Source organism: Harpia harpyja, chromosome 2, assembly GCF_026419915.1.
Source record: "Harpia harpyja isolate bHarHar1 chromosome 2, bHarHar1 primary haplotype, whole genome shotgun sequence".
Classification (NCBI taxonomy): Eukaryota; Metazoa; Chordata; class Aves; order Accipitriformes; family Accipitridae; genus Harpia; species Harpia harpyja.
In genome coordinates this window covers 36420457-36432272 of record NC_068941.1, presented here as the reverse complement: position 1 = coordinate 36432272, position 11816 = coordinate 36420457, and the positions used below count along the sequence as shown (strand labels likewise).

At 43.1% G+C, this 11816-nt stretch overlaps 1 protein-coding gene across 1 annotated transcript in view; it reads left to right on the top strand.

Annotated features, from left to right (window-relative positions):
- The first annotated feature begins 1007 nt into the window (after window positions 1-1007).
- Window positions 1008-11816, top strand: part of BMPR1B (bone morphogenetic protein receptor type 1B) — a 259184-nt gene continuing 248375 nt past the window's right edge. Inside the window, exon 1 of the mRNA XM_052776085.1 lies at window positions 1008-1127. The gene's annotated coding sequence lies outside the window, so the exon portion shown is untranslated. The remainder of the gene's footprint in view (window positions 1128-11816) is intronic.

Genomic DNA, 11816 nt, shown 5'->3' with positions numbered 1-11816 from the left:
GAAACAGCTGGTGCTGAGGCCCTGGTGCTCAGGCCAATGTGTTTGAACTGGCTGCGGCCTCGCCTTGTGCCCGGAGTGCCTGTTGGCCCCGAAGCGCATTAGGTGCGCTCCTGGCATGCATTTTCTGGCTTACTGCTTGTGGTCTGTGCACTGAGGCCACAACTGCTTCAAAGTGCGCTCCCGATGCACATTAAAATGCTAATGTAGTCATACCTCAAATATTCCCATTTTAAATCCCTTTCTTTCTCAGAAGTCACAAATTTTAACATGTGTTATAACGGACTAAATTGTGGCCACAGACTTCTAATGTGATAACCTGAACTGCTGACGTTATTTTCTTTAGCCAGTCGTATAACAGGGAAGCAGTAATAAAATAATACTGAGATTGGAAACCCTGGGCTGAGTTTTCTGTTGTGCCTGTAAGGTAGCACAGGATGGTATGGGGCTGCCTGTGAGATGCAGTACAGGTTACAGCAGGAGTTATCTACGCTGGGGCCGTGGTGCAGCCTACGCTTTGCAATGAATTATTGCTGACTCTATAAACGCTATACGACATATTGGTGATCCGTTTTTCCGTGGGCCGTTCCCACGCTGTCCGTTTTATCTCGAGAGGTCGTTAATTTAACCCCGGCAGTGAATTGCCCCGCTTCTCGTCACTCTCCCCGCCTCGCCAGCCGAGCGCGGGGGGGCTCGGCCGGCTGCGGGGGAGGACGCGGCGGCCGGTTACTTGGCTGGTGACTCCTGGCTGTGGGTAACCGGCCCGTTTAGCCCCGTCCCTGGAGCTCGGCGGTTCCCGCTGGGTGACCGAGGGTCCCCTCCGGTGGCGGCGGGGGCCGGGGAGGCGGCAGCTCCGCGCCGGCCGCCCGCAGGGGGGCGGGAGGAGGAGGCGGCGGCGGCTAATCCTCCTCTGGCTGGCCGGGTGTGCGATCACTAGTGGGAGCTGGAGAGGAGGGAGGGAGGGGGGGGGGGGAACCCCCCGCAACACCCAAACCACCCCAAACCCAAGTGCAGAGGCTGCGAGCCGGGCGGGAAGGGGGTGTGTGCGGGCGGCAGGCGGGGTGCGAGCGCGGCGGGAGAGGCAGCCCCGGCGAGGGCAGCCCCGCGGAGCCCGCCAGCCTCCGCAGCCGGTAAGGACGCCGGGGCCGGGCGGGGAGCGGGGCTTGCGGAGCGGGGATGCTGCTGCTGCGGCGGCGGCGGCTGGCGGCCCGACACCTGCGCGGCCGGGGCTGCCCGGAGCGGAGCGGGGTGCCGGGGAGTTGCCGTGCCCCGGGGCAGCCCGGGGTGGTCCCGGCTTCGTGCCCGCCTCAGCGAGGGGAGCGCCCCGAAAGCTCACCGGCGCCTTCCGGCGCCGACCTGGGGCTCCGCTTACCCTGGCTGGGGTGCTCGGCGAGCCCGGCAGCGGGCTGGCTCCCGTCCCGTCCCGTCCCGTCCCGTCCCGTCCCACGCGTGGTGTCGAGCCTTTGCGTTAGGCTCTTCCTAACTTCTCGTAGCACAAGCAGCTGCGGCGGAGTAGGTTACTTGCCCCAGCTGGGAGGCTTCTTGGAAGTCGTTGGACCTTCTTCTCTCCTCGGTCACACGCTGTGTGTTGATGCGATCTCGTTACTTGCGCGCCAGAAGCTGATTAATCTTGCACTGATTAATCTTCTGTGCTCCCCAAATGCGCTTTTAAGCCAAAACGCCAGTTTGTCGAGGTACGTCCTGTTTTGTAGCTGAGGATGATGGAGGACTCCGAATCTTTGGGAAGCGGTGATCTCGCACGGTGGTACGGTATTGTTAACTGAGGGGCTTTGTCGCTTGTGATGGACTGACATGAACTCTGATTTACCAGTCAGATCATAGCACTCGATTGTTTTGGTGATGCTGTTCAGAAACATAGTGTTTGGCTACTTGATTTAAGAACCTGGTGACTGTAAATTACAGAAAGCGTCATTCTTCAGGAGGCTCTTGTAGATAAAACCAGAGGTCTGCCTAGCGTCCTGGGTCTGACAGTGCAAAAAGCGGTGCCCGGGAGGGGAGGGGGGTAAAAATAAGGCAGACGTGTAAGGATAATTCTCCAGAAGGCGCTCTCAGCATGCAATCATTTGCAGCTTGGATGCTTCCTAAGGGAGAGCTGATGTCTTTATAGCCCTCATTGCTTTTCCCCTTCCATGAACTGCTCTGATTGCCCCTTGACCCTGTGTAAACTTTTAGCATCTGCAATGTGCTGTGGCAAGCAATTTCTTAGCTTTAACCGTACACTGTGTCAAACACCCCACCCTTTTATTTTGAACCTTCGTTTGATGGCACCTATGTCTTTCATAGAGATAGTGCAGAACTGGTCCCTATCCCTCTCTGTCCCATTTGTTCTTTTATAAACTTCCAGTGTTTCCTCTGTTGTCTCCTTTTCAGGCTGAAATGCTCTCTTCTGCTTCGTTTAAGTTTACCTTAAGAGAAGGGAAATGAGTACAGGCATCGTTATTTTCTGAGAATGGATCATTTTGAATGACAGGCATGTTAAAGTCAGGATGTTAAAAGCTACAGTCTCTGGGAATAACTCACGGAGGCAGTGTACATTAATTTGACAGAGTGGCTACCACGTGATTGCCTACAGAGGACAAAATCGCCTCTGTCTGACAACTAGCGAGAAGCTTACGGCACAACTTACTCTGGCTTTCTTTTCCTGGCAAAGGGAGTGGATTTCTTTCAGAGGTTTTTAAAAGCAATCAAAAAAACAAAGCAGCGTTTTACTATTAAAGTGATATGACGAATTCATAATCTGCTTATAAGTAGATTCTCTGGTTCGTGTGTTGAAATTTTGCATTGTTATGAAACAGCTTTGCAGTTATTTCAAAATAAGGAATCCATCACAGTAAATACAACCTAAGGGCCTTGACTGTCTTCCCACAGCCTACTACCCTGCTTGGCTTCAGCTGAGCTGCTCTTGATTGACACTTGTGCAATCAGGAAAAAAAAAAAACCTCAGACCTTTGGAGTAGTTGTATCTGTACCCATCTATATTTGTGTGTGTGTGTGTGCATCCCTGGCCTAGCAGTCCTTCCTGTAGCTCAGTATACTGAATGCTCTGGCTTCAAGTTAGCACTTAAGTACATGCTTAATTTAAGGATACAAGCGGGTCCATTTTAATTGGTGCACTTGTGTAATTAAAGTGATGTATGTGCTGGAGTCTTTGCTGCAGTGAGGCCAGAGCACTCATTGCTTTGCAGAATCAAGCCCTCAGGTCTTGAAACTCTCTTTTAAAGAGCTTTGGTTGGTAATGATGTAAACTGACAGATTCACAAAGGCTGTTCCCAGCATCTTGTCTTTCTTGCCTGTTTCTGTCATTCTTCTCTGTGTATTGTTTCCTAGAAAACAAGAGTTTCAATACGTAAGACATAGTATCTGTTGCCAGGTGCAAGGAAACAATGAGAGGAAGTCTGATGCTCAGGTGGGAAATGATGTGTTACTACTCCCAAGAAGTAAGATTAACTTTTTTTTTTTTTTTTTTTAGATGAATGTTTATGAGCTGCTCTGTTTCTTAACCACCACTGATCACATGCCATTGACTACAAAGCACTTACCTGGACTGTAAATCCTGTGGGGAAGGGACTGCTTTGATTTATCTTGTGAACGCAATACCCGATATGCAGTGTGCTGGGGGGAGTGAAGGGGTGTCTCTGGGTCCAGCCTAAATGCTGCTGCTAACAACAGCCATTGCACGTAGTTTACAGGCTTCAGACAGAATATGGGATAAGCCAGAAAAGTCTCTAAAAACTTGTGACAGGTATTTTCTACTGACCTCACCGTAGTTGCAAGGATAGAATAGCATATAAAGCAACATGGTTACCTCGGTTGTCATTAATGTACTTAAGTTGGTGATGATTCGCAGATGTATCAGTATGTGACTCAGATGTGCCAAAATGATCTAGAACATTATGCTGTAAATACCGCAAATATTGAACAGAAACAAATTAATTAGATCTATTGGTGCTACCCTGTAAAACTATAAAATATATCTTAGACTTATTACCATTCGAATTTTTGTTCCTTTTCAGAAGATGTGAGCGCCTATTTTTAAATTCTCGAACAAACTGAAAATGTTGCCACTGATAGGCAAAATTTGGAGGAAGCTGGTTAGCAAACACTACTTTGGTCTAAAATTCACATGTCAAACTGGTTTCTTCACTAGCACACGTTTCAGACCAGGCTCTTCTGATAAGCACTTTCCTCTTGCTGTTTTGTGTCTGGTTAAGGTAGCAAAAATGTAACAAGGGTTATATGATAAGGTTTTCAAAAAGTCTACAAAGTGTAACATTCTGATGATATCTATGAATCGTATCATGCTTTACATCAACAACCTTGTTCTTTTGAGTGCATGAAAGGAGGAAAGATTTATCTATTACAGCTTCTATAAGGGCTGGACTTTTTTGTAGTAAGGAAATGATTTTGAGGTAACTAAAATACTTTATAAAGTAGTGTTTGATTACATTATACCAGGTTTTTCATGCATTATATTACTGAGTTTACTTTTCTCTGCTTAAAACGTCAACACCTCATCAAGCTGTAAAGAAATTCCTATGTGATCAATTATTCTTTATGATCAGTTCACGCCATGCTGTGGGCACGCACCCAGGTGTGAGTGCTTACACAGAGGTGCGTGTATCTGTGTGTCTCTGGTATACAGGCAATACGTTTTAATTGCTCTCGTACTCAGACTATGTCCAGGATTTTGATAAGAAGCAAAACTCAAAGGAACCTCTTTTCTTAGGCATTGTGTCTCAAGGCTGGAGTCCCTGCTCCAGCCTTTCTCTTCACAGGGTCACTAATGGGGGCTGTATTCTCAGCCCAGCTGCCTGCTTTTCTGCCACTTGTCAGAGTGAATATCTTTTAGGCCTCCAAACCTATGTCAAATTTGGTTATAATTGGCCAATAGGCTCAAAACTTATTAGAGAGGGTCTGGCAGATGTGTTTATCTGCAGATAAGCACATATAAGCATTTCCTTGGGAAAGCAGGCTGAAGGAGTTGTTTTCTGTTTGAGTCTGGATGTAAAGCAAGTCCTCATCTGGTGGTGCAATGGCCAGCTGGGAGGGCGTTTGCATGGAAGTCGTGATTACAATTTTGAGCCCTAAATAATTGGTATTTGGAGTCAGCTGTGGTGGCTTGTAGGACTGCAAATACAGGTCCACAGAGTTTTCAGACTTTGAGGAAATGGGCACAAAACACTGAATGTAATGAAGAGACTGGGGGAGCGATGTGGGTGTGGCGAGAGCATCAGTGAGCGTAGGTTTCCCCCTTTACATGTTCCAGAAAGTTTTTCCAGCAGTGAGTGAACTGTAGTATGTAGGGATCTGCATGTACACAGGTCTTGGGAAGCTTCTTCCCTTGAAACTGATTGTGTTACACCTTGAAAATTAATTCAGTGCTAAAGTCAAAATACATTGCTACAAACCTCTACGCTTTGACATCATTAAGCCAGACTGTAGTTTCACATACCAGGATGAATAAAGGCACGTGTTTGAAATGTTCATTCTTTAAAACTACCCCTTATTTCCTAACACAAACATAACCGTTGCTGTTTTTCTGAAACAAAAGCAAATATTGTTTGGGGTTCAGAAAAATTTCACATGTAAAGCCTAAAATACAAAATGGGTTGTATATAAGACATATTTATAAAGCAGCCACTTAAAAGTTTTTAAAAGGTTAAGTTATTCAAGACTTATTCCCTGAAGCTACAAATGTATTTGCTCATGCATAACTTCACTGAGGAATACTTACATGAATGAAATTATGCACTTGCAGGTTTGTAGAATCAAGACCGTAATTAGCTCTAGGTTAATTCCCCCCTGCTTCCTAATTAAAAACATACAGGTCAATTAAGGATCAAATGAGACATTACCTTTGTGATTATCTTCCTTGGCAGAAATAGTTGTTCTGATAAATATTTCAATTTCAGTATAATCTGACCTTTTGCCCAGCTTGCTTTCCTTTATCCTTACTAATTTTGGCCAAGAAAAAAGAGTTGTGTTTAAAACAGACTGTGAAAAGGTGAAATGCTGAAGCATGTGTTTTGGGCACACGTTTATTTTAGGGGAAAAAAAACCCCATGGTGGGTGAAATACAGATTTATTCACCTTAGATTCATAATGTGTATATGAAAAGGGTTTGGCTAGTTTGTTTTTATCTCTTAAGTACACAAATACAGCTTTATTTGTAACCAGATAGCTAAATACAATTTTCTTCATGTGTCTGCCAATTTCTGTCTTCCCCGTTAGAAGTGATGATGAAATGACATCCACAAGCATGCATACAGTGCAGAGAGTATAGGCATACGTACAGGCTAAATCTTTCCTAGTCAGGTTTGCTTCAGAGCCTGTTGATTGTTGGCTCTGTACTTATGTGAGAAGATTTGGACATGGCAAAAACATTCTTGCTTCTGTGCCAGATGTATTGCAAAGTCAGGACAGTGTAATGGAGATAAGGTTAATTAGCTATTTGCATTTGCTACTGAAGTCGGATGAACAGTTTTGTTTTTTTTTTTCCTAACAGAGAATTTCTCTTCAGGCATAACTTATCTGGTAGAGTTTGTTAAAATGAATACAGCAAGACTTTTGTAGCCTGCAGAAATATAATTAAGTGTGTGCAAGCATCATAGACTTCTTTTGTTCATAGGTAAGTCTTGTAGGGTCTTGTCCTACCAGAGAATCGAAGTGGAGAAACCCTTTGAGCTGAGCAGGGTCCTGTTGCTTCAAGGAGATGCCGCAGGATTGGTCTACAATGTCTCTGTATCTCGGTTTCTGTCCTGTGGGTTGCAGACACAAGTACCCCTTATAAAGTGTTTTGAAACCCTGGGTGAAGAATGAGGTTGAGTCCAAGCTGCTGCTGTTGATGGACAGAATGAGACTTCAGTTTCTCAGAAGACTGTTTTATGCTTTCATCTTTAAAAATATTAACGTATATTGCCTTTTTCCTTTACTCACAAGCGTTCCTAGCAGGCATTCAGGGCTGCTATGTTCAGCACATTGCAGCTATTATGAACGTGAAACTTTGAATCTGTGTTGTGTTTAGGGTTTAAAATACTAGTATAATTTCTGTTTGGGAGATGGTAAGAAGTGCTTTGTCTTAAGATTGCTGGTGTGATTTCTGTGTTCAAACTACAGTCTGCCTAGCTTGGTGGTTTTCACTGTCACGTGAAGTGAGCTTCTTATGGCAGGAAAAATTCTTCCCACAGGTATTAATCTCCTTTTTCAAGTTTGCCTTGGCACAGATATAGTCACCTTACTAGAGCTAAAGAGCAAAACCCTTCTCCTCTAGGATATTGGCATTAATTGGAAATGGATGGTAGACTTTGGGGGTTTATCTAGGGGTTAACTCTATTTACACAGGGCATGTGAGTTATGCTTGCCAGTGGTACGTGAGCAGCACTGGCATCACATAGATGCATATTTGTATTTTATGGAAGGAACAGGGGGGTTTTTTTGTCCTGACAGCTGTTGGAGCAGCAGGCAGATCCATATTGGGCTTTTGAAGAGGAGGAGGAGTACATTTTTAACTTGAAGCTAATTAATTTTTCTCTGATAACTGCATATTGCAACAGTTTAGGCTTGTCTGTTTCCTTTGTGCTTCTTCCACAAGTAAGTCAGAACCACAAAAAAAACACCAAACCCCAAACCTCCAAATAATTGCTTACAATGGGGATTATGAAGCATTGTTGGGCTGTTTGGTGTAATAGGGATGCTGCTGATTGAGGACCCACTGAAATCAACAGTTAAGTCCACTTAAAAATGAAAGAAAATAAAGATAACCTTTATAACTTTTTTACTTGGAAATCCATTGACAGGGAGTAATCGAGCTTCTCTGTAACTGAATTATGGAATTTCTGAGGACTGTTTCATTTTGAATGAAATTTGCTCTCCTGACAAGAACTGACGTGATGTGAACGACGCGCTCTGTTTTGAACGTGTGGAATTTTCTTATGACTTGCTTTTTTTAAGGTTTTGTGGAAGTTATTGGTTATTTGAGAATTAGCATTTTAATTTAAAAAAAAACCAACAAACCAAACCGAAAGCAACACAAAAAATAGTTTCTAATCCTCTTGGTTGTAAACTTTATTCTTATTTTTTGAGGCTTGAATCTTGAGTTGTTTGACTTTTTTTGCATGTGCATAATACCATCTGATTTACTTAACTTGGAGCTTAATTTGTGCATAAATGTTTTGCTAGCTTTCTGCAAAAGAGTAGATTTCATACTTTGTGCAGAACTAAAATTTTTCTGATTCACCTTGCCAGTTCAGGCACTGTGACTTGGAATGGTGTGAAGAAATGAGATCCTGTCAAAAGGGTTTGATCTATTTTTATACTGCCCTTCTGCTCTCAAATGCTGCACATATATTTGAAATTATTAATCCCGATGTAATTTCTTTCCTTAGTAGCATTTCAGCTGTTTCTATAAACCATTCTTGGCATTTCTTTTCTCTTAATGCAAATTAATATAAACTAAAACTGTGTGACTCTACTTCTGTAAATGGCTATATTCTTACAGGTTTAATCATTGATGCTAAATCTTTTTAGAAGTTGGTGGGGCCTTTGCATACAGGCAGGAGTTGTCTTACATGTATTGAAATGCCTTTTGAAATGTCTTTTATGCTAGTCATACCTAAATACTGGACTTGGCTCAAGGTGAAAAATAAACTGTAGATAGTCTGATTGACCAGAAGCAGTGCTGCTAAGGATAAATTAATGATTTGAAGGCTGAGTTAAGCTTTTGGAAGTGCTTTGCCACAAAATTAAGGACCTAAATGGGCAGTTGCTTTGGGAATTGTTGGGGCATTTGAGGAGAGCTTCTGTGCCTAGCTCTTCTTTTTATCCTTCTTGCTGGAAGATAGGGTCCTCAGCACTCTCAGCAGGCGGTGGGAATGTGCCTGGTCTGCATCAGTGCAAAGACACCTGCCTTGTTTTGTCTTTTCCCCAGCTGTGACGTGAGATAACCTCCCTCACTGTCCTCAAGCAAAGTGACGCAATCCTCCTGGGAAGTGTGGCTCGGCTTAGCTGGCTAGCGCAGAAATGAACAGTTGAAGAGGCTATCTTTCTCGGAAATGAATTTCTTTTCCCTGTGACTGCAGAATAAGCAATGCTCTCAAATGGCACTTGACAAATGTCAAATGCTAGAGATGGAGAGTTTTTGATTTTTTTTTTTTTTTTTTGTGTGTGTGCAACTAATACCCTAAAGAATAGATGGGGTTTTTTTCATTGAAAATAGTGGAAGGTGGTACCCATGACGTAGGCTAGAGAAGATCCAAACACAGTAATACCGACAGAGGTCCTGCAAAGTTACTACATTTGGTTTTGGGCTTGTGAGTAGGCTAACTGATGGTAATGGTGTAACATGCACAGCTTAACATGTTACGAGTAGGTACACTGGTGCTAGGTGCTCAGATCTCAGCTGGACTGGAGTGAACCAATGTAGCTTCAGCACCCTGAAACAAGTCCTGGGAGTTGTCTGAAGGTAAGGCCGAAGGAGAATGCTGTCAGCCTAACCCTGGGGAGAGAAAGCACAGGAAAGGTTGCAGGGGACAGTCAGGACTCTTACTGCTTCTGCTTCCCACATCGGCTGAGGACAGAAGGGACAGGTTACTTCAGGCAGCAGCTGTCTATATGTTCTATTAATGGTTAGAGATCATAGCGAACATTGGAAAGGATTATAATAAAATCCTTGAAGGATGCGCACAGCAATTCCTGTTTTCATTCCAGGCTCTGGTGTTGACCCTTTCCTTTAGTCTGCACTTTAAAGGGTACATGTCACACCTATAACGTGGACATCACGTAATGAGCAGTGTGGATCTTTTTTTATCTGCATAGGTTATTTCACTTAAACCAGTATAGGCTGAAATAGCAAAATCGTGCTTAAATTTGCATATTGGTCCAGTGGGGGGGGGGGGGGGGGGGAATCTGTCCTCTAAATAGCATTATACTGTCCCAGGGAGCAGTTGCAAACCCAGATAATCCTTTCTGGGTGACCACTGACTGATCGTCACTGTTTTGGTGGTTTGTTGGCTTGATTTCAAAGCATGCATGTTCATCTCTGGTGCTTGTTAACCTCTTTGAGCAGTATAAGTGTTCAGCACCTTTAAAAATTAAATAATTACCTTTCTTATTTTGCTTGTGTAGTGCAAGTTTTAATTCGGATTTGTAAGGCCTTTGAACTATCCCGGGTGACGATCTGTCTTTTCAGAGAAAACACATGCTAAATTACAGGTGATTTTTCACTTTCTAACAGATGTTGATCCAGTTACCTGTTCTTTCGAGATGCTAGAATGGACTAAGCAGTGGCTTTTCTTTTTGCGAGGACTGGAAATTATCACCGAATAGTTGATAGTGACTTTAAACTACATCTTAAACTGCCTGCAGTCTGTAAGCCATATCATCAAATAAGGAGAGGTGGTGGGGAATGAATAATAAATGAATGTCAGAAGTTGAGAAACTTTCTGCACAGAACCATTTTTCTTAGTCTCGTTGTCCCTTCTGTATTTTCCCTAAGGTATATAAGGTGAAGCGTCGGACCAGGGGCTGTATTCTTGAAAGGGCATGTATCTGAGAGAGGGCAATAGGGTGATTTTTATCCCACCATGAGGTACTGCCAAGCGTATCGCATGGACAGATCTCTGTGCTAATCTTTGTTGAATGAGGAAGGAAACCTTATGATGGTGGCGGTGGTGGCAGAACTGTGTGGTTTGGGGAGGGGGGGGGGGAAACAGCTCTGGGCCACAGCACAAGGGATGCATGTGTGAAGTCATTAATCTCGGGGATTTGCTGCATTTTTTTTTTTTTTTTTTTTTCCTACAGCCCACACACAGCTTTTGGCTATGGGTACGGCATTTTCCAGCAGATGGCCTATTGCACAGGAAGGCGAGGATGATGTTGGAGACTTTCTGAGTGCGCTGATGTAGTCAAACCTTTCGCACATATTCTTAAATTCCATGAGCCAGTTTCAAAGGAACCGTGTACGTGACTGTAAATTTAGGATGTCTTTGCCCTTCCTTTTATTTTCTTTATTGTCCTTAGACATGGATAAAAGTATGGCTCTGACAGAATATATGGCTGGACAAGGAGGATAATTAGCGCAGGTTTGGCCACCTCCCCCCTTCCCTTCTTTTTCAAAAGCAGGAAAACAGGTTAGCTATAGAAACAGAAGAGCTGCTAAATATTTGTTCAACTGCAAAACAAGGATCAGTTTATGCTCTTGAGAACCCTTTACCTTTTGTTAATCTATGCAGGCCAAAATTTAGATTTGTAATGAGATAAACAGCTGCTTTTGCAGTTAAAACTGGTACTAATGTCCTTTAAAAGACTGTTCCTTCTCTAGTTATCTGAATTCTGGAATGTCAGAAAAATACAACACAGCTGACAGGATAAAATCAAAGGTTTTTTTATTGCTATAAACATGTATAATTTGGGGGATGCAAGCATAGTTTTCTTTTGCGAAGAGTAGTTGTGTGCTACAATATCAGCTGTTGAGTGCGCTTTTAAAATGGAGGTGTCCACATTTAAATACAATAAATTCTTTGTGATGTCTCTTCCATAAAACTCTTAAAGGGAAAATATATCTTCAAATGAGACGGCTTTTTTTGAGATGTTTGTATATCTGGGTTAAATATTTTACTGTTTTGTTACTTTAGCACTTCAAGAGTGAAATTATGTTATTTAAATGGAAAGAAATAACAAACCCCAAATATAAGTCTTGCAAAATACCTTTTAAAATTATTTCATTTAAGTATAATTAGAATATCTTCTAAAAGGTGTTGCAAATGATAACTCTTTAATTCACTAGTGAAAAATAAAATAAA